Genomic DNA, 23,378 nt, shown 5'->3' on the forward strand with positions numbered 1-23,378 from the left:
AACGATGAAATCTACGAGCGATACCACGACCATTTGGTTGTGGATAAAATATGGCTGAACAGGTTGCTGTGGGCGGGTCACCAAATTCGTATAGATGAGGATGATTCAGGAAACCAATCCCTGCCTTGTGATGTTATGATATCAGCGAGCGCAGGTTATATGAGAAAATACGCAAATTATGTGTCTTTTTTCGTTCTCGGGTCCGCCCTGCCATTGTAAAATCTAATCAGTTCGAGGGTTCCTTTGCGGCTTCGCTGCATGTGCTTTTCCGCGTGGGGTTGTCAACCTTGCCTAAATTTCAGCCTTTCTCCCACCGATAAGGTTTGGTAGTAGAGCTGCTAGTGTTTGGTCAGCAAGCGTTTCTCAGGTTTTATGAATCCAACTATCAAAAACAACTGGGTATTGTATCTAGATAATGCACTTTGTTGTATAGCAGTATCAAAAATCAAGTTTTTACCAGTAAAAATATTCGTCTGACTCGGTCTCCTTATGCGCACACTTGAGTGATTGAAAATCACGTCAAGGGACATCATTTTAGGATATTTAAAAATAGATAGTTTCTTAAGAAAATTATTTGATTTTGTGTGATTTTATTCGAATAACAGAATGGAAGCAAATCATTTTCAATACGTACGGACCCAACAAAAAATACTTTCTCGATTCTGTTGCCGTTCAGACTATTCGGAGCACATACTATATATGATTACTATCGGAGGACATATATGTTGGACAGTGCCCCAGGAAATATTGATGAGCACTGGGCCGCTATCAAAGGTGCCTTTACCTCCATTGCAGGTCAAGTTATGCACCACTACCGGAAATAGTGTTGAAATCGCTAGGTTGGCTGACTTATGCAGTTGCACTTACTTTAAAATTGTTCGAATATCAGATTTTTTGCACTGAGCTTGACTGCGATAAAAAGGTTTGTGAGTACTTGTTTCCGCTACAAAAATAATAACTAAAATAATTCTGGAATTCATGAAAGTTCATTCGCAGTAGCTGAACTGAAAAGAGCCTAGGGTCCATTCTAGATTCTCCAGAGCCGATCAAATTAACACTCTGCGGGGTGAATATCCCCCTTTCACCTGTTTTTCATTGATTTCAAGACGCGTGTCTAGAGAGCTAGCAGCGAGGGTATCTGGAATGCTTTACGCAGGAAGGGCCTCTGCAGAAAACCTAGACAACGATACTATTTCTTCCTGTTATTCTCGGCGTTCCTTGTGTTGATTAAGCCGAAAGATGTGAATTATTCGTATTTCATTGGACTTCGAAACCATTCCTCAAACACCTCACACATTAAGTCAAGGTGGAAAAGAGAGTTGGACTGAAGATAAAGTTCACTGAATCCAAGGTACTGAAGGGCTTCGCACTTTTTCTATCTGCATGAGGGGGCACAGAACCAATATCAGGCTGAGATTACTTGATTCTAAAGTTCTCCCTACGATGTTGCATGCTAACAGCACCGGAATAGTGGCTACCAATGTTACTCAAAAGCTGCAAGCTTCGTCAAATTTTATTATACCATTTAACCAGGATATTTAGGCCAGACGTTCTATCGAGTTACGACGGTGTGTTGCTTAGGAGGTAGGAGTGGCAGTCGATTGTCAGAAACAGTGACAGCTGGGACCAAATAATGGAGTCCACTATTTCCATATCGTCGTAGTGTGCTCCCAGAGCGAGACGAAAGGTAACATTGAGAGTGCAAACTTGGGAGGTTTGAGCAGCTGCATCTGAATGCTGGAAATAGGCAACGGTAGCCCGTAGCTATGATTGACGTACTATGCTCCATACAGGGGTCACTGGCAACCATATTCTCATTACTTAAGTTACCCACCTAAGATATCTTTCACTATGGTTTATTATTAACCTGTATTGTGAAAATCAGGGTATTTTAATATTGATAATACAATGTATCCAGATTTACTCTCCACTTTTGATCCACAATATGTTACTAGTCTCTAATATCAAAACAGAGCAATGACTCTACTATACATATCTAACACTAAGCACAAATTTCATGAATTTTTGAGTAAAAATGTTCCTAAGTTTGGTTCACATTTTCGCTCGCTACTGTACTTACTCACAAGTCGCTACTGTACGCACCCATGCACCCCATAGGGTTCCGATAAAACGAGGGAGGGTGTAGGCTGCATTCGCACCTCATGTTACCAGCCAGCATTCAATATGCTTGATAGCGACCAAGACCAAGTACCTCACGCTCACCTGTACGTATGAGTAACTGTAACTGTAAGCAGTGTGGCGGACAGGTAAGCACTCAGTTTGTCGCTTGCACTCGAAGTACCTGAACGAGGAACGGTTTCGGTCTCGTCTTAGCCAGAGCGCATGAGATAATCGCTTCGAACTTGAATCCGTAGAATATCAAAACATTCTTCGCCCTTCCATATACCGCGGGTGTGTGTGTGTCCAGGCCTTTGTCCTGCAAAGTGAGTTCCAATAAAGATTTGTATCTTAACTTGCTTCGCGGAACATAACAGATTCGCGCGTTCCTGCATTCTGTGTAAATTGTGCATTATCGGGCAATTACTTATTGCGCTAGTGCCTCTGGTGCTCGGTAGGTTCTAGACCTGCTATCGACTGCCACCATCATTATGCCATCTGGAGATACGCGTGTTTACCTGTGCCTACCTTAGATACCGAGCTATTGTGCCGCACTGGGATCAAGTGCAACAAAACTACTGTGAAAGAGCATTGTTCTGTGTGTGTTTCTCGACAAACGTGTTTCTACGCCTTCTGGACTATCTTATGACAAACAGTTGCATCTTTGCAATTATTGCACTTTGTCTTGTTCGGAGCCGGGATAGGTGGCTTTTCCTTTTGGGAGTCTGAACGTGAATATAACAACGGAGAGGTATAATGGATTTAAATAGAACACAGGTTCAGAATGCAAACAATATACTATAGAACTCTATTTTACGAAGTCATTTAGTTATAAATTTTTAGGTTCGGAATTCCAATGCAGACATGGTGTTCTTCTAAGGGATCGCTAGAGGCAATAAAGGGCGATGGTATTCATGGGTGCGAGGATACTTATTCTCTATATATTGCAGTATAGTATAAAAAAATTCTCATTTCTGCCATACAGAATAGGAGTTGAGATACGCTAGGTTGACCTACCTTACCTTTCAAATTTTCTGGGTTCAGCGGATATTTTGTATGATTCGCAAGAGATCAATTTCATAATGTCTTCCTCTGTTGAGCAATTTGCTTGGTCACCTAGCAACAGGAGTTCTGAATCATTGCAATGTTTATGGAAACAGTTTTTTCCTCCACCACTCCCTGTTCTTTGGTTCTCTTATAAATGAATATGAGGCGACAAAGTTTCTAATATTTTTAAAGGAAAAAACATTGAGCAGTGAAAATGAGATTCTTTCAGCGATTTTTGATTCTAAATTTGAATCTACTCAAGCAAAATATACTGATCATTTCAGATATGTACGTATATGCCTAGATGTTAACACTGCACTTTCTGAGAGAACCTGAAAAAACTCAACCTGTCTTTCCAAAGGAGTTTACAAGGCGATGAGTAAGCAAATGTAAAGAGGAATTTCGATTCAGTTATTGGTATATATACATAGGTGCTAGCAAACATGAATTACGTTGAGTTGTCAATACGCTATGTTCTTATTAAGGTTTTGTGTAAAACAAAACTTTATTAAAATCGGATTACTGTCTGTCTGTCTGTCTGTCCGTCTGTCTTTTTTTTATGAATGGAGGTGGAAATCTTATAAAGACAATGCCGCACCAGGTTGCAGCAGCGTGTGGGATTCTCACCCGCTAAAACCACCCCCACTTTCTCCTTCTTCCTTCCTCGCGGAACCGCAGCAAAGCATTACTCCGTGGGGTGGACTTTAAGCGTATTTGCCGCTTTCTCACAGGCATAGTCCAGATGTCCCTTGAAATTGATTTTAGCGTCAATCATCATCCCTAGGTATTTGATAACCGGATTGGAAGTGATGACGTGTCCACCAACACAAATATTAACCCTATTCCTCTTCCTACGATTGGTAATCAAGACCGCCTCCGTCTTTCGTTCCGCAAGGTTAAGCTGAGCCATCTCCACCCACGCTAATGATTTCGTTAGCGTACATTTCAAGGTCTTCAGGTAGTTTCGCGACGACAACCACAGCTTGATCATCTGTGAAACCGATTATCGTGGCCTCCTTTGGCACGGGAAGGACGAGGAGCCCATTGTACATGACGTTCCACAGGAGAGGACCCAACACTGAGCCCTGTTGTACTCCTGCGGTGACGGTGTACTGCTTGGATCTCTCATTCGTGTCGTACCAAAGTGCCCTCTTCGAAAGGTCACTGTCGAGGAGCTTAGTCAAATAACTAGGGACCTGTATGTCTGCGAGGAGGTGGAAATCTTCAAAAGACACTGGCTTTGACACGCCAGCGTGTGGGATTCTTACCCACTAAAACCACCCCCGACTCCCTCCAAGCCCTGTGAAACCACCGTACGGTATTACACATTCATTCACACCAGATTTTCTGGTACGAGCACCTCTCCCTGAGTGTCCTCTAGGATCTTCCTTTCCTCCACAAACCTTGGACAGTGGAAGAATACATGCTCTGGGTCCTCTGGGGCTCCATCGCAGTTTGGGCAATCGGGTGAGGTATCTAGTTTAAATCTGAACAGGTACTGGCAATGTCCTCCATGCCCCGTGAGAAACTGGGTGAGATTATAATTAATCTCATCATGTCGTCTCTGCAACCACTCCTTGATGGCAGGGATGAGCCTGTGTGTCCACAGACCCTTTCCCGATCGTTCCCAACGCTCTTGCCATCTATTTAGAGATCTCTCCCTTTCGGTGTTCTTCGTCTGCGATAAAGGGGAGATAAACTTCGCATTGTATATATTCATCATCTCATCTTCCAAGATGTCGATGGGCATCATTCCAGAGATGACGAATGCTGCATCATCTTAGACAGTCCTGAATGCCGAGCAGGGGGAAGCTCTTCTTCTGTAGACTGAACTCAGTTTGTTAGCGTTAAATGCAACCTGCAATGCCTTTCCCCAAACTGGAGCTGCATAGAGCAGGATAAAACACACTACCCCACCTATAAGCAACCTGGAAGCATGGCGTGGCCTTGCCACGTTCGGCATCATCCTTGCCAGGGCCACACTTGCTGTGGATGCTTTGTCATAAACATACTGCACGTTTTGCTTATAGTTAAGCTTCCCGTCTATCATCACTCCCAAGTATTTGATGGCAGGCTTAGAAGTGATGATTTGATTCCCAATTTGAATACGGGCAAAATTTCTTTTACGGCGCTTGGTGATGAGGACCACTTCCGTTTTTTCCTCCGCAAGTGTCAGACCAGAACTCTCTTGCCAACCCTTAAGAGCACTGATCGCTTCGTATGATTATAAGTGCGACCACAACCAGCGCTATATCATCGGCGTAGGACTGGCTGTTTGTCTGTTTGTCTGTCTGTCTGTCCGTCACACACATTTTTCCCGATGACGGTTATAGTGATTGATATCAAATTTGGAAGAAAGGTGAGAACTGTGAACACTCACGCATACAGTGAGTTAAATTCTTTTACGTCGAATTTAAGGGGGGAGGGGTCCCCATACATGCAAAAGGGGGGTGTAAATTTTTTTTTCACCACCACCAATCATGTGTGGTATCAAATGAAAGGTCTCGATTAGTACTTTTCGAAGCCGGTCTTAGTTTTGACATTTGTAGGAAAGGTGGGGAGTGCGGGGGGTTGAAAGTGATCATTCTTTAAGGGCCATTCTCAGAAACCACCCAACAGAAAAATCTGAAAAAAATAAGGAGGCTGCCACTATATGGTGCCTGGGCTCCGAAATACTTTCCATGCCAATATCTGTTCAAATAAACTTAATAATACTACATTACCATAATTTTCAGTAATTATCTGCAAAACCCCCCTTAAGTTCATCTTAGTACCACAAAATTGCAGTGGTGGAGGCTATAATATAGAGCACGATCTTACCAAGTTTGGTGGAAATCGTGCTATTACTAACAAAGTTATAATACGTCAAATGTGTTACTTCTTTGAAAATTCAAGACTATGAATGTCAATAACACCCGAAAGTGGACACTCTCACATAATTTATGCATATATTTACGTGCTACATACTACGAAATACACACACACAAACCTTTCGTACCTGAAGCGTCCAGTTGCCAGTTTCCCGAATTGTATATATATATGTAGTTGAAAATTACTAATTTGGATGATTATTTTGATCATCCTCTTCCCGTCTCGTCTACTTTTTTTACGTCGAAAGTTTCATTTTCGGTTGAAAAGTGGTCAGTGCTTTATTGGATCAGATCATCAGATTTATAGAAATAATGTTAATTTTTAACTTTCACAGTTGAATATAGGTTAGGAAGCGTTTATGAAACAATATATTATTGGTCATTCTATAATCCACGTGGTCATTGAACTGGGGAAACTTTTGTCCATTCTTCAATATGTCCGAACATGGGCTCCTTTCTCAGAAGGCAGTCACAGCTTTAATAAATTCTATCTTAGAAGCATATAGAGTCCTGCGAAAACCTGCTATACTCTTTCAGGTGTTAAGATGTATGGTCGTTTGAGATTTTAATCTGGTTGTATGCTGGTTCATTTAGATGCAGGTGAAGTTTTCTATTAGTCCAGCAGTGGTTGCGATGGGGAAGAAAATGTACTTGGTTATGGTCACAGTCGTATGGAGAAAATACGAGCCCGGGGTGAGAATCATACTACCTCTAAAATTGCACAATGAGCCTAATTTTGTTAAAGTCTCCATTCTGGGCCTCCGAGGAAACTTCGCACTCTGCATAAATCTCCCTCTTCACCTCCACTTTACAACGGGTGTGATTCTGGTCGTTCAATTTAACATTCACCTTGAATCAAAAGCTTTGCTGTTTTAATTCCAAAAAAATATCCTATGAAGTCACTGCACTGACTGCAAAATAATTTATATTTGGAGTTGTTAGTTATGGTACTCCTTTCAGTGTAAATCTTTGAACCATGAGTAAAATTTTATCATGGAATAGCTTTTTGAAATATATACGATACGACTTGATTTTCAACATGTACATATATGACATATATGATTGCCATTCACGCCCCGGTGGATTATATAGCATCAGCCACACCTACGCGCCTCCGTTACCTGCTTCAGGACCGATCAAGTTCTTCGCACCAGCGTGCTCCGATAATATGAAGCAGACAGGTGTTGACGAAGGCTTGCTGCTTTTGAGTGACAGTGCCACTTTCATATAGCAACCCAGAAAGAACACTAACACGAAGTTGTCCTAACCTGACCTTTGTGATGAGATAACTGCATTACCAGATTTTAGATAATGCAACGAAAGTGGATTTAGCGTTGTTAATGCATCGCGCAACAGCCAGTGTGGGGCGGAAATCTTGCTTCCATGATATGCAAATTGATCAATGCTTTGTCACGGATAACAAGAAAGAATAATGTCAGTGACAAAATGCAAACCTGGCGGACTCCTCTTTCAACCTTTTGGCATTTTACCCTTGACGCAGCACGTGACATTTTGCCCTATTATATGTCGCTCCGATAGTAGCTATTAGCCCTTCCTGCGTAGAGCATTCCAGATATACCCCCTCACGGTGTTGAAAGCTACCTCGAAATCGACGAAGAGCAGGTTAAGCGAAGATCTAAGCTTCGCACATTGTTCAAAACTGATCCGTAGGGTGTTGATGTGATCAATACAGGAGGAACCGGAGCGAAAACTTCTACTTTCATTGGATCACTCTTTCCAGATGTTCTTTGATGCATTCTAGCATTATTTTAGCTATTGTCTTTATGACGGCAGCGAGCAAGCATATACCCGTTCAACTGACACATTCAAAACGGGTGCCATTCTTTGGATTCTAGCGATCACAAGTCTCGTATCATGCGAGAAGTGGGACACGCAACACGCAAGCGAAGGTAAGCGACAATCAGATCCCTTTCGGGGCTGATGTCAACACCTCTCTTGTTAAACACATCCAAGAAACCAAGCGACCATCAGATGGTGATCTCTTTCGAGCGCCTCTTTTGTTGCACAGAACCAGGAAGTAACTCCAGTAGATTTACTGTTGATCGCGATGTGGTTAATGTGTCATCAGATTGTTCATATGGCATCTGTCGGTTGAACCTTCACTGACCTTATGGCAGGCTTTGCGCTCGAATAATGTGCCACCAATGACGAGGCAGTGGAAGCTGCATGAAATCCACGAACGTTCCGTCATTATCGTTTCGGTCGCCGAGATCATGTTTCTCCATCGCATGTCAGAGCAAGTTGCTTTTAGAGCTCACCTTGGGGTTGAGATCACCAATGGCGATCACAATGTCACCATTAGGAAGTCTCCAGAAGACTTTCCAGAGTCCCAACATCTTATTGCACTTAAGTCCAGAATACCCAGCTTATATCGTTGGAATTCTCGAGCATTGGAGAAATCGAGTATTTTCCCTTAATTTTTGCATCGGTGGAGGACACAAACCATTACGACTTGCTCGTAGGTGCACGTAGGCAACTATTGATATAATATTGTAAGATGGCCTCAGCTAGCTCCTGGGGACAGAATTGTTTCAAGACGCAATCGCCGTGTTGTGGCTCTTTCATGGCTATTATACCAGAAAGATATAGGAACAGTCTCGTAAATCTGTCAGTCTTGCAGCCAGTTGAAAGGAAGAGGCATTGGTATGCCTTGATTTGAATAACCTTTATGTTTTTTCACATAATCGTACTTTTATATGTAATGAAAAACCACCACTAATCGAAAAGTCTTCTGTGTCTGCGGTCGGTATCAATTGGGTAGCTAGCTTATTCCCATCTTCTGGCCAAGGTGGGTATGCTTCCATCCGAGTTCTCTGAATATTTCTAGACCCGGTGGTATCACAATGTCAATATCGTGGCTCTCAAGAGGGTTTGCCCTCTTCAGCGGGGCCTTTCGTTGGCTGCGAATCTTCCCAAGTTCACGGGGTCCATTTTCACATACCGATATTACACTAGCTGTACCCACATCTCCGGTTTTCCTTTTTAAAGTTTTGTAAAAGAGGTTTACTGTCTGTCTATGTGCCTTTTTGTTTTTGTTTTTTTTTTTCGTTGGAAGATGGAAAGCTTCAAATGCTACCATTAGCTCTTACCAGACGATTATATGAGTCTCTTATCCACTAATCGCAGTGCAGAAGCCTATTGTCGGCAGTGATGCATACCGATCCTCCCAATTAAATGAGGGTCTGTAGTATTTTTACCCTATCTCGCATAATTGAACATTTGTCCTCTTCGGGAGCTGGTTTAGCTATGTTAGCCAACAGGATAACCGTATCGATTGTAAACCTTTTCTTCAAAATCCGAACTGGTTCCCAAAGAGTCCACCGTATTATTTAGTAGCATATCGGACTGTAGGATGAAGGTTCACCCGAAGGTTTGTCTGGATTGGGAATAACAATTAGTCTCTGCTTTTTCAAGTCTATTGCTCTTCCCAACGTTTTCTTGAAACATTGTGTTTTGCAACAGGACCTCTTGGGAAGTTTCCTCATCGAACCTGTTGACTGGACATTTGAGAGTTGTTTTCCGGAAGCAATTTATTTTTGTAAGTTATTTGATTTCGTAAATTATGATCTGATGGTCGCTGCGTATGAAACTTTTATAAACCTGCCATTGGAGATCTTTAGCTAAAGTTGCACTAAGAATTGTGACATCTATCACCGACCCTATTTCTCTTTTTGGAAAGTGTTGACACATACAGTGTTTGCTAAAACAAGATTCAGAACACAAAGGGCTCCAAATAATACACTTCCTCTTGTGTTCATTTTCAGCCTATGCGTTAAAATCGCTAGCCCTGATCCTATAGAGTTACGGTCGTTCGCATTTCTCGCTAGCCTCTACCCCATTGATTGGAACACATTTCCTATAAGACTAGGTGCCGCATAGTAGCTACAGACGGATATAGAACCTATTTTCACTCTCGTGAAGCCACTCTTGAGGAGTTTCATTCATCTTTCTATTGCTCGATTTCCGCATGTCCATATTGCCATTTTTTTGTTCTTATCCGCAACCCAAATTCCACTGTGCAGGTCAGTGTACTGTTCGCAGACAATAGCGACGTCGATTTTACTTTCAATGTCGTCTTTTTGTTTATTTGCCACATCCATTTTTTTCAGAATTGAGCGATTTAAATACCTCGGGTCAACGCTATCAGCGAATGGAGAACTGCGATATGAAATTGCGTCACGCATTAACGCAACCTGGATGAAGTAGCATTCCAGAACTGGTATTCTTTGTGATCGACGTATCAGCGAACGTCTCAAATCTAAAATTTACCGTAATGTCGTCCGTCCTGTCGCTCTCTATGGTTCTTAATGTTGGCCGACTATAAAAGACAATGAACAGTGTCTTGCGGTAATGGAGACGAAGATGTTGCGTTTGACTAGTGGCGTGACACGTTTTGATCACACTCGAAATGAGGATATCCGCGATCGATATGGGATTGCACCGATCGTGGAAAAATTCCGAGAGAGGCGTCTTCGATGGTGTGGTCACGTAATTCGCGTTAACGAGAATTCACTTTCCAATATTGGTCTGAACATCGAAGTCGATGTTAAATGACCAAAAGGCAGACCAAAACAACGGTGGCTTGATACGCTGGATGGAGATTTAAAAGCCTCGAGATTGCATCCAGATCAGGCATTTGGTAGAACCAAATGGCACAATCGATCACGACGGGCTGACCCCGCTTGTGAACAGGAAAAAGGCTGAAGAAAGCTTATTCCTATTGATATGCAATTTGGTGGAAATGTGGGAACTGTGAATTGGCTCGCATGCAATGAGCAATATCATTCTACGTTGAGTTTAAGGACGATTTCCATGCATGCAAAAAGAAGCTGTAAATTTTTTTTGAGTAAATATAGTTTAGTGGGATATCAAATGAAAGGTCTCGATTAATATTTTTCAAACCTTCACTTTTAACATTTGATGTATGGGATGGGACTGTAAAGTGATCGTTTGCTTCACGGACCTGTTCTCAGAAGCTACTTAACCGAAAAATCAGAAAAAAATCAGGATGCTGCAAGTAGGCCTCAAAATACACTCCATGCCAATATCAGTTTAAATTAAGTTAATAATGGTATATTAAAAATACTATCACACTAAAGTGGATAATCTGACAAACTAAGTGCATAAACATTACGAACTAAGTACATATGGGGCAAATGTCCACTCGTTCTGTTATTCTAGAGAGAAATAGAGGCTATATACAAGAGAAATAGATTTAAGGTTGTTTTGAGCAAGGGGGTGGGAATACCTTAGGATGGGATCTACAATATGGTAAAGTAGCATTCACTGTGAACCTTGAAATTTACCGATTACAAGGTTTCATGCCGTCATGAATCAACTACTAGTATATGAGGACAATAGAAGAAACACTTGACTCTACGCCCGAAAATTTCATGACACATATGGTTTACTTTTAATTTCTTATTAATAAAGTTTATGAGCTTATCTTATGAGTTTGAGAATTAATCAGAAACTGCGGTGATCCAAGTGAATCATTTAATTTTAGATACGGCATATTGGGAAATTAATTTTTTTCTGTGGCTGCAGTCACATTGTATCTTCAGGGTTTCAAGTGGCAAATCTTATCTAAAATTCATTTGCAGTTGTCTTATGTTAATCGTGATTAGAATAGCCATTACGAAGGTAAACACTTTATGTGCTAATCTTACCTCTTGAAATTACTGTGTTTCACCTTCCTGATAACCAGAAGCGATAGCCTGGCACTGGTACTAATGTCTGTGGCTTTACAGGTGAACTGTGACTCATGTGTTGACTGGTATCAGGGAGCAGTAAGCGATTGCCACATATGCCATCCATAAATGTACAAACTTAGGTACGCCTAGCTATTCTGTTATAGTCAATATATCATTGAAGCAGTGTAGCAAGCTCTGTACGTCCTCTGCTGGCAATGTTTATTATAAACAACAACTGAATTCCAGAATAGCTGAGATTATTGCTATTGAAAATGAGGAAACGAAAACATCCATTGTTTCTCCACTCGTAGAATCTGCCGCAAATAAATAACTCTTTTTGTCACGTTCGGAATTTAACTATGTAATTCTAACCGAAGCCATTTGTTACTGTTCGTGGGGTTTTATGTACAAGTGTTGGCACGTACTTGGTCCCATATCTGGAAAATTCATATTTGAAAATAAATATTTGCATCGCTAGTTGCATTTCAATTTGTTGCGATGTTGAAATTGTGGAGACCGAAACTGCATCTTGACTGGAATTGCACCCCGGTTTTGCAATCTGATGCTGAGCGATATTTCTTCTGCACGGTAACTGATTCCCTTTCGCGTTTTGCTGGAAAATAACCAAAGAAAAAGTGGCTTCGGATTTACCACATTGTAATTCTGGAATGCGCTTTCATGATTTAATTCCAATTACGGCCATGAGAATGCAGTTGGTAGCTTTCAAGCTTTGATGATGGTTGCATTGCCACATGCTCATATTTTCAAATCTTGCTGACTCAGGTTTTTCCTTTCCCTACAAATTAACCTTTTTCCAAAGCTATAAAATAGTATATTTCTATTAGTTGCATGTCCCATGCTATGTAGCCGAAAAACCATAATAAATTCAGATTTTAAAGCCCCATTGAAGCAGGCTGCAGGCATATCCAACTTCATTGAATATTAATTGGAAGTTTGTTCTGATGACGGAGAATATTTTACGGCAGTTATAAATAAAGCTAGATTACTTCATTACACAGACGGACTCATCCAGCCCCTCGTTGGGTTACCACATTCAGAGGAACTTTTAACGATATTTTTACTGCCAGGTTAAAGTCATTCCGAAAATATGTAGCCTCCCATATGTATGTACGCGTAAACCCAAATAGAGATAATAAATAATTGCGGCTTTTTCACGATATCTGGTTTAAAGCCTCAACTGACATCGCGGCGTGCCGCAGACAAATATTTCAATTTTCGTTCACATAGCTAAGGTATTAATCGGGTCATTAATCACTCAGCAACGCACGCTTTTAATCCGAAAAGACTTTCGCTTCTCCCATGTGAGGTATTCATTTATGTTTTGTCTTCTGACCTGAAAATGAAACTTGCTCAGACAACTTAACTCCCAGCATCTCTTTAATGCCAGACCCAGGGCCTTACTGCAGCAATTGTATCTTGTACAGTGGGTAGATATATTATGGCGATATCGGGCGTTTGGGAAGATCCCTGGATCTTTGGAGAGTAGCAAAAGCAGTAAGATCAGCAATTCATAAAAAGTTTCAGACATTGGATGGATGGATGAACATTTTCCATCCAAACTATGTACGATATCAAAAATGAAGAAATATGAAACTCAGTTACTGAAGATGAAAGAAATTGCAATGGTGATTGTATGGTGAATGGCGAGTGATATCGGTAGAAAGCACATATCCCCAAAATCAATAATGAATTGCTAGTGTTGCGTCGAATGGAACGACCTGAGAGCAAGATTAACTCGCTCTCTCTCTCTTGCCAAGGACTTCATGCCTGAAGCTGAGAAAAAGTTATATGAACCTTGTATCCACTTCACTTTTAAGATCGAATATCACTCGTTCGACGCCTTATATGTAGGATTAGGTATTTTCCGCAGATGTCAGTCTTGTTTTTTGTGTAAAATAAAACCTTAATAAAACTAGTTTACTGTCTGTCTGTCACACGCATTTTTCTCAAAAACGGTTATACTCCACAAGCAAAAGGGGTGTGTAAGTTTTTTCACCGGGCATAGTGTTGCAGGGTACCAAATGAAAAGTCCCGATTAGAAGTTTTCAAAACTGGTCTCAGTTCTGACAATAAATGCACAAGAGGGAGGGCGGAGCTGCAAAGTGGTCACTTCTTTCATGGACCTATTCTCAGAACCCACTCATCCAAATAATTCTGAGATAAATCATGAAACTGCCATTATACAGTGCCTTGGCTCCATGCCCTTCATGCTAATATCTGCTCAAATAAAATTAATCATAGTGTATTACTATAGTTTTTAGTAAATGACTGTAAAACCCCCCCTCCTTCAGTGCAAATTTTAAGACTTTGAATGTCAGTAGCACGGGAAAGTGAATATTCTGGCATAATATATGTATATACGTTACGTGTCTTTATAAAAGAAATACACAAAACCTTTCTTACCTGAAGCGTTCTGATTTCCAGACTTGTTAAGGTTTTTGTTTGGAAAATAAAACCTTATTAAAATCAGCTCATTGCCTCAGTTCGTTCGTTCGTCCGTTTGTGTGTTTGTATTTTATTTTTTAATTCGAAGTTAGAAAGTTGCAAAAACTATCACTGCCTCTTGCCATACATACTCACTAAAACCATCTAGAAACATCTCATATGATTCTGTGGGATCAGTAGCTTTTCCTGACACGCACTTTTATCCGAAACAGTGATTCCTACTACTACGAAATTTGGTGAAAAAGCTGGATCTATGATCCGAATTGTATGCAGTAACTGACATCTTTTTACCTCGATTTTAAAGGGAATTCCTATACAAGAAAACGGAGTGGAATGTTTCCTTACCAAATATAGCCATGTGGGGTATGAAATGAAAAACTCTGAAGTGTACTTTCTAAAGCAAGTTTTTGTTTTCAGATCAGTTGGAAATTGGGGGATGGTGGGTCAGAAAGTGGCCACTTAAATTTAGGGACCATTCTTAAAAACTACACTCGATGTGTATGCATCGCAAACCGAAATTTTTTTAATGAAAATAAAAATATGAAAATATTGTCCATCGTTTGCGATCACTTTTCCCCACCTTTTTAGTAGTAAATGAATTTGGCGTTCATCCTTTGAGACCAAGAAAGAATCAAAAAAATTTAGCGCAGAAGTAAAGCGTGTCCCAGGCGGGTGAAGTAAAACTGCCCAGCCGCTATTCGCCAGGTAATTTTTGACCGGTATAGCAACGTGTGGCCAAGCATTGGCAAGATGGAAATTGCAGACTGCATGAAGCGCATGCGTTAGTGCCGCCCTCTGTTGTAAAAGTTCGGTTTTCAGTGCATTCACCCAATATACAACTGAAAAATTGGAAAAAAGTCACAATGATGCCTTAATATCTGCTCAAATGGAATAATGACTTGAAACCCCCTTTAAGTTCAGGCAAGAAGTACAAAGTTTTTGACTGATGTAGATCATAATATGGAGGACGATACTCAAAAATTTGGTGGAAGTCTCACCATTATTAACAAAATTGCAATAAGACAAATTGCCTGTTCTCCGTAAATTTGTTGCACCCCAAGACATCATGTGTAAATAGAATTTCAGTATCACAAGAACGTGAATAGACTAATTTAATTAATATATACCATATACATTACGAGTTTGTACAAAAGACTCCATCAAGCACTCAAATACCTGAGGCGTCGAACTTCTGGCTCGCGACTTGTTTAAGTTTCCTCTTTACTGGTTATAGTCCAACAATTCAAATCAACCTTTGGTCTCCAGCAGCTTCACCTGCTTCTCCTGTCGCTATTCCGTTCAATAGTTGAGTTTGTTCTACTGGGTTGGGGTTGAGTTTGTGGTTTCTCTCGATTGTAAACTTAATTCGGGTGGAGTCAAGTAGTTTTAAGGCCGTTATTTTTGTCGTGCCAACCCATTACTGTAGTGTCGTCAATATCGGAAACCGAGCAAGCTGCAACATACGTTGTCCACCAAGCCCTCCTGGTTGTTTCGGGATTTTTCAGGTGGTCGTTGGCCTTCCACATCGCTCTTGAATGATGATTACTACTGTCATACACCGATTTAAATTCAACATTTTATTTCCACCATTTCTTAAGTATTTGTTTAATCGTCAAATTTCTACATTGAAATTTTTACGTTAATCTTCCAGCCCAGCGTAGTTATATTAGTCAGATCAAACAATGCTTAGCACCTCATGAGGCTTCTTCAAAATCTGTATGCTCGATGCTTGTAGTAACTTCGCAGCTGGATCACAGGTACCTGAAAGGTCTCTGTTCTTCCTACGGAGACTGTATTGCAGGATTGAGCACTTTCTGGTAGCATTGGGCTCATCGATTTTAAATCTAGTCCGCCTCCACAATAAGATCCCCGCAGCGTCCCAGCAAATAATAGTTTTGCGTTGGAATCCTGTCATTTTTTTTCGTCAAGTTGTAAGTGGAAGTGTTTCATAAAATTACCGGCCAATCTACAGATCTCGTTATTTTTGAGCTTGGCTTCCTTCTTTTTGCCGAGCCTGTTAGCAGTACACCCTTAATCGATATACTTGTCCCGTTTGGCTCTAGTGGTTCGTTCTTAATATTGTTTAAATGGAGCGTTGTTTTCATCGATGGTGTGTTAGCATTCTGCGTCAAACCATTTATTTCTCTTATCCCAAGGTTCACATGGAGCTTTGAGATAAGAATGTGATCAATTTGGTTAAACGGTGCGGCGTCCAATTGGGTGAGCATCAAGTTCCCTTGTTCATTCTGCGGTGGGGGCAACAAGTCGGTAAGATTGTCATGTTTCTGGTGCTAGCGAATTCTATGAGCTTGTTTCCGTTTACGCTAGTTAGATCGTGGAGACAAGGATCCTAAGTAATGGACTACGGTGGACCAACGTTTTCGATCTTTGCGTTCAAGTAAGTCACCGAATTCTATCTTCGCATTGTTCGAGGAGAATGAATCAAATGCTGATTCAAGACAATTATTTGTCTTTTCCTGGGTGGCTCTTGTCTTTCGTCGGAGCATACTATATATTAATTAGCCAAATGTTGAAAAATTTTGTTTCCGCTAGAAGCCCAGCAATTCTTTTATTGATTGATTTGAAGTCTGTCGCGGGAGAAATCTTATGGACGAGAAAAATTATGTTCTGCTCTACCGTTTCAGACTTTTTCTGCTTTTAGAGATAGTATGCATTCGAAGGTCCAATACCTCACTATCTAATCATTTCATTTCCTGCCGCCAAGATATTAACTTTGCACTCTCCGAACTTCAGCTCGAGCACACATCGCTCTATGAGCTCCACTTTTGAACAAATTGTGTCATGGCAGAGTATCCAGATACACGGCGGAGGCAAGCGTTAACAACGGATTGGGGCTTTCGAGTAACAGCGAAGGAAACTTTCCACGGATTTCCCTTCCATAGCGCTATTGGGAGAATATTGGTGAAAAACAACCTCAACTATATATTGATGTTGAGGCCGTTGCATTTAAAATTTTTAGGCTGATCTAGGTTTGAATCGTTGAGCAGGATTCCTAAATTAATCGACGTCTTCAATGCTCTGCTGATTAATTCAGATACGAAGAGTTAGATGACCAGTCAGACTCTGCCTGCTTCCTTTTCCAAATCCGTTGCCATTGGATCAAGGTCAATGATTCAGGGAGAGAGTAAGCGGATGCTATTAACGTAATCAAGGTGTTTGAGGAAAGATGTCATGGTCCATTGAACCCTTCCATGGCAAGGCAGTATGAAGCACGAATACACTTTACTGTTCTGCTTCAAGTTGCCGGAAGCTCTCTCAATGCAAGTGAAGCGGAGAACTTCCGCGCTCTGTTCCAAATTGTTCCGCAGGTTGATAATGTGATCAATTCTTATATTGATCCAGGGTGGAAACCAGCGGGCTTTTTGTCGATCGAGTTTTCGAGGTGTTCCATGATACCTTTCAGGATAGTTTCCGTTGTTATCTTAGTGACAGTATGAAGCAAGTAAATACACCTCCAGTTATCGGATGCCCTTTTTCAGAATCCTGACGATTATCCCCTTCTTTCAGCCTCTAGGAAAGATATCAAATTCCGACGATTTGCGGATAAGCAGACCTAGAGATTCGACAGGAACTGCCTTTGTCTGCTTGAGTGCATTGTTGTCGAAAATGTCTTCACTTGAATTTGGAGGAGGGTTTGCATCCGCATTTTAAGTTGAGAAACAGCAGATTCTATTGTAGGATGAAATTGAGGGGGTTTCGTGTTAATTCAAAAACGTATATATATTACAAAATAATATTATAAAACACGTTACTTTACTTACCAGCTGAAATCTGGCGAGTGTTTATAGTCGTCATACAAGGCTCTTGGCTGGTCAATCTAAAACGCTTACATTTCACTGGGCACACAACATGCTTTACTACCGACCGCCGTAAATCTAACATAGACTGTTTTCTTTGACAAGTTTTCAGGAATCTGAAAAGATCGTAAAATTATCATCATCATCAACGTCGTAACAACCGGTTTCCGGTCCTTTGGTAAGGAACTCCAGACACCTAGGCTTTATTTGAGGCAGGGTCTGCTTCATATTTTTTTTCTACCATATATATTGCCCTTACAGACCTTTCGAGCTAGCTAATCCTACCCATACGGATTAAGGGACCCGCCCACCGCAACTTGCTGGATTATATTCATACCCAGGCGGTCGTGGTATCGCTCATAAATTTCGTTGTTCTAGAGGCTTCGGAATCGTCCATCCTCATGTAGGAGACCTAACATTATTCTTCTCTTGAACGCAACCAAGAGTTCAATATTATTCTTGAGGTCTCCGAGGAATACATAAGGACGGGCAATGGTCTTGCTTGTACAATAAGAGCTTTGAGCCTATGGTGAGACGTTTTGAACGAAACAGTTTTTGTAACCTGAAATAGGCTCTGTTGGCAGAGAGCAATCGTGCGGAGATTTCATTAAATGGCCTCGAGAGTGATCTTCTTGCTTTTATCTGGCCTCGCGCATTAGTAAGGGTCAGCCCAGTTTTATGGATTTGGTCGGAATGCCGAATTCTCTCACGGCCGTGTACAGTTTTACCCCGTCTATGTTATCATAAGCGGTCTTGAAGTCGATGAAAATATTATGCAAATTATCGCTTTCCAACAGTTTTTGCATCGCTTGCCGCAGAGGCAAAATTTGATTTTTTTGTTGATTTGCCTGGAGTGAAGGTATGGGCCAATGGTGTTTTGGGCATATAGTGCTAGCTGGCCTAGCAATATATTGGAGAATACCTTATAAATAGTACTCAATAACGACACACGTCTATAATTGCTGCACTGCGAGATAATAATCAATGCCTTGTTGCTATTTGTCAAGCATTGATTTGACTGGGCCAGTAGTGACACTGAAAAATATTCTGCGCTTGCTACACACTTCCGAAATGTCTTATACCCAAGCCAGTGAAAAGCGGAGTTCAGCTTTCTAAATGATGACCTCATATGCTAAAGAAATCTAGGCGTCAGAGCTGAACCTAACTATAGAGTGTTGAAGGACCGGCAGAATCTCGCTATCGGAGATTGAAAGTAGCTACCGCGCTCCCCGAAGGAAACTTCACAAATGTTCGCGTAACGTGCAATACGGAAAATAGTATGCAAGTAGGCTGGGCTGTCTATTATTAAATGCAGAGTATGAAAAGGGTACACATATCAAGAAAAATTAGGTGTTGTTGTAGGCAAGAAAGATTGATAGTGTGGAGCCGGAGGGGATGGCCTACACAAGAAAAGTTCTGGTTAAAAAACTAAAAAACTCTTGTGAAAGTGAGACCAAATCACGAAACAAGATTCAAGGATGTTTCTAATAAGGGAGTTGAAAAGTGTTAGAAGGCTGGATTAAAATAAAGTCGGAGGTGAAAAGTACGATAAAATCAGACATTATGGACGGTTGATGATGTCGGCGAAGTGGGCATTGAAACGAAGGTTGTGATGGAAGGTTACACCAAGGTCTTGGAAGGAGCTCAGAAGTAATAGGGGTTTGAAATAATAAAAACTTGTTGTTTCTTTTTCGTTGGTGTGGAGTGGTATTTATTACCATTTATTGTCAGCTTCTTTATCGAGCACAAACGGATCAGGGTATCTTGGTTAAATTTCAAAAGAAGACAGCCCAGTGGAGATAAAACAGAGGCAAATGATTTAAGATCGTCTGCATAATTAGAATTAAAGATTAGTATAGAGCTCCGGGGGACTCCAGAAAAAGGAAAGGAGAAGCGACGAATGGTTAGGAAGAGAAGTAATAACAGAGGGGGTCACAACATTCTTGTGAGGAATTGGCAGTGGATACAGCAAAATTGGTAGTGTTTCAAGTTGGAAAGAGCGCAGATTTGTAGGGAAGGAGGGACATAATATTGGAGGAAATCGGAAAGGAAGTTGCAAAAATCGATTGATGCTACATATAAGTTTAAAGCATTGTAATTGGCTTTGCATATGTTGAACTTAGTCGATGTTCGCACAGGGCTGAAATCCGACCGACAGAGCTCCGCTTCAAATTCATGAATGGCGTGGTGAGTCCGATTCTGGCATATGGGGATGTAAAAGGAAATTAGGAATGTAAATGCTCGGCCAAGTTGAAAAGGAAAAGATAGAGAGTGTGGATGGTGTTAAATTGCAGGGCAGAACAGGTATTCAAAAAAGAAGAGAGTAGAAGGGAAGATTTGCAGGGTTTGGAAGCCTAGCACGATTGAACCAGTTGAGAATGAGGAGGAAGGGAAAATCTTGCAAGCTGTCGAGTAATTCTTCGTACAGGTGAGAAGGCGAAATGATTGAAAAAGTACATAAGCGAGCACAACGAAGTTGGGAGAAAGACATGTGAGGCTACATAATCATAAGGAGAGCCAGGCGAGGAGTAGATGATGTACTCTCAATGGGCTTACGGGATGTAGCTCAAGTTCCTGTCACTGCGAAAAATGGATTATTTTTGGGGGAGTTCGAAGTTTAATAGTTTATGGTTAAGCGAGGTTTCTTAAATACAGATGATGTTGTTGAGCCACTGCAAACTAATGAAAGGGTCTCAACTTGGTGTTTAAATACCTATCATTTCCGTAGAATAATCGGATAACAAAGAAGGAATCTATTGTATAAGTCGGTGGTGATAATGTCAGATATCTTGGTTTAGACGTATTTCTTGAAAATGATGCATCGGAAGTAAAACAAGTCGGGAAACCGGAAGCTAGACGCTTCAGGTATGAAAGGTTTTGTGTATTTCTTTTATAAAGAGATTTGGGTGTGCATTTGTCCCATTAGCATGTAGCACGTAAAATATGCATATATTTTGTGAAAATAGCCAGTTTCAAGTGATATTGACACTCATAGTCTCAAATTTGCAGAGAAGCGACAGCTTTGACCTAGTATTACTTTGTTAGTAATAGTGCGATTTTCACCAAATTTGGCAGCATCATGCTCTATACTGTAGCCTATATTTTTGTAAAATTTTGGGATTCTAGGATGAACTTAAGGTGGGTTTTCCTGTCAATTACTAAAAATTATAGTAATGTACTATTATTAACTTTATTTAAACAGATATCGTCATGGAAGGTATTTCGGAGCCCAGGCACCATATAGTGGCAGCCTCCTGATTTTTTTCAGATTTTTCGGTTTGGTAGTTTCTGAGAATGGCCCCCTTAAAGAAGTGATCACTTTCAACCCCCCGCGCTCCCCACCCCTCCAACAAATGTCAAAACTAAGATCGGCTTTGAAAAGTACTAATCGAGACCTTTGATTTGATACCCCACATGACTATATTTGATGAAAAAAAAATTTACACCCCCCTTTTGCATGTATGGGGACCCCCCCTTAAATTCGATGTAAAAGGATGTAATTCACTGTTTGCGTGAGCGTTCACAGTTGCCACCTTTCTACCAAATTTGGTGTCAATCGCTATAACCGTCTCCGAGAAAAATGCGTGTGACGGACAGACAGACAGACAGACAGACAGACAGACGGACAGACAGACAGACAGACAGACAGACAGACAGACGGTAAACCGATTTTAATAAGGTTTTGTGTTTACACAAAACCTTAAAAATGAAAATAAATGTAAAAGTGAATAATAGCAAATTCACCTTGGTTCATCAAGAATCGTAGCTTGCATCATGATCTAGATACACCCCCATATTGGACCTCAGGATACTGCTTAAGCTAACCTTATGATAATCAAAAATTGCAATTGCTACGAAGGAATTTATATGTTTCTTTATTCCGTAAGATTTGATTGTATATGTTATTGTTATTTCTGAGAGAACAGAAAATACAATGACAAACGAACTTTTTTTTAAAAAAAAATACTTCTTTTTGAATATGGAAGGTGTTTTGAGCTCTAGATAGGGGTTGCTTCCTATTTGATTTTAAATTTTGCGGTTGGGTAGTTTCCAAGGCTGAATCCTTGATTCACGGCTGCACTTTTCCATTCCACCGGAAAATCATGCTCTTGGTCCTTTGCAACCAATTCAAAAACTGTGAATTGTGCCTACTTGACTATATTCGGAGAAACAAGATATTACACCCCCTTTTATCTACTTAACTTGATGCTAATCAGCACATGTATATGGATTTACATCTCCACAAAATTGTGTATATATATATCTGTAAGCATTGTCGAACAAATATCCTGTGGCGTATACCGAGATAGATAGACTGTAAACTGATTTTAATAAGGTTTTATTTTACACAAAACCTTAGAAACTGCCATAATATAAAAGGGATTAGAACATAATTCATTAGTCCTGCTTCGCCGCTGCGACCACTTCTAAAAATATATTAAAATACTTATGTGATTCACTGTATTAAAATTTTATTACAATAATGCGGCGTAGAAGGTAAAATCATGGTTATTATTAAAGTTGTTAGAGCTAATCTGGCTTGAGTTGTTTTTAATCTCTGTAACTGCGTTAACCTTCATTAGTTGCTCTTCTGCGAGCGCCCCTGGTTCAAGTGAATTTAAATTAGTAGAATATCTCCAAAATCCCATATATGTCTCATTCGGACTGAGATCGGAACCAAAATGCTGGAATTTCTACGACCATAGGTGAAACTTTCTTCTACCTGCAGGGCTCAATATTTGCATTAATTCAGATCTCGCGTCTCACCTGGACTAATCGATTGCCAGTGGTTTTGACTGTGGCCGTCACAAGTGATTTCGATGGCCGCCGGCCAAGTAATTTGCTCAAGGAGTACCGATCAAGAGTCGTTATCTATTGTACAAGTACTTGGACGTTACGATAACTGGCAAGCGCAGCTCATGGGTCGTCATTATTGAATCTGCAGATTGACGTGCAACAGGTGAAACTTGATGCGATCTTATTATTTGTAGGTGCGTACGAGGAAAGCGCTTCGGGTGACCGTCTCCTCCCACTTTGTGGAAGCTGCCCGCTGGCAACTTCTTGCACATTTTCCATTTTCCCCAAAGTGGCGGCTCGAAGAAAGGTAAAGGCAGCATACAGTTGGAAGAAGATGCGCCGCGCGATCGCGACACGGTACAGGTAAACAGCGCGATAAGTCTCCCAGGTGAAATTAATACCTTAATTGAGTGTGTAATAATGTAAAAATATACAAAGCTGGGTGCATTTTGCCGCGTAGTTGCCGATCAGTGCGAGTAAGAAATCGACCGGGTTCCTCAGCGACGTTAATTAGAAAATTATTTATTTTTTCCACTCCGGAAAGTGCA

The 23,378-nt window shown here is 40.8% G+C and overlaps 1 protein-coding gene across 5 annotated transcripts in view; it reads left to right on the plus strand.

Annotated features, from left to right (window-relative positions):
- The first annotated feature begins 2,194 nt into the window (after positions 1-2,194).
- Positions 2,195-23,378, plus strand: part of LOC119657546 (rhophilin-2) — a 169,219-nt gene continuing 148,035 nt past the window's right edge. Inside the window, exon 1 of one of the 5 annotated variants that reach the window (XM_038064496.1) lies at positions 2,195-2,267. The gene's annotated coding sequence lies outside the window, so the exon portion shown is untranslated. The other 4 variants (XM_038064493.1, XM_038064494.1, XM_038064497.1 and 1 more) reach the window with 4 other exon arrangements.

The sequence above is a fragment of the Hermetia illucens genome, chromosome 5 (assembly GCF_905115235.1).
Source record: "Hermetia illucens chromosome 5, iHerIll2.2.curated.20191125, whole genome shotgun sequence".
Taxonomy (NCBI): domain Eukaryota; kingdom Metazoa; phylum Arthropoda; class Insecta; order Diptera; family Stratiomyidae; genus Hermetia; species Hermetia illucens.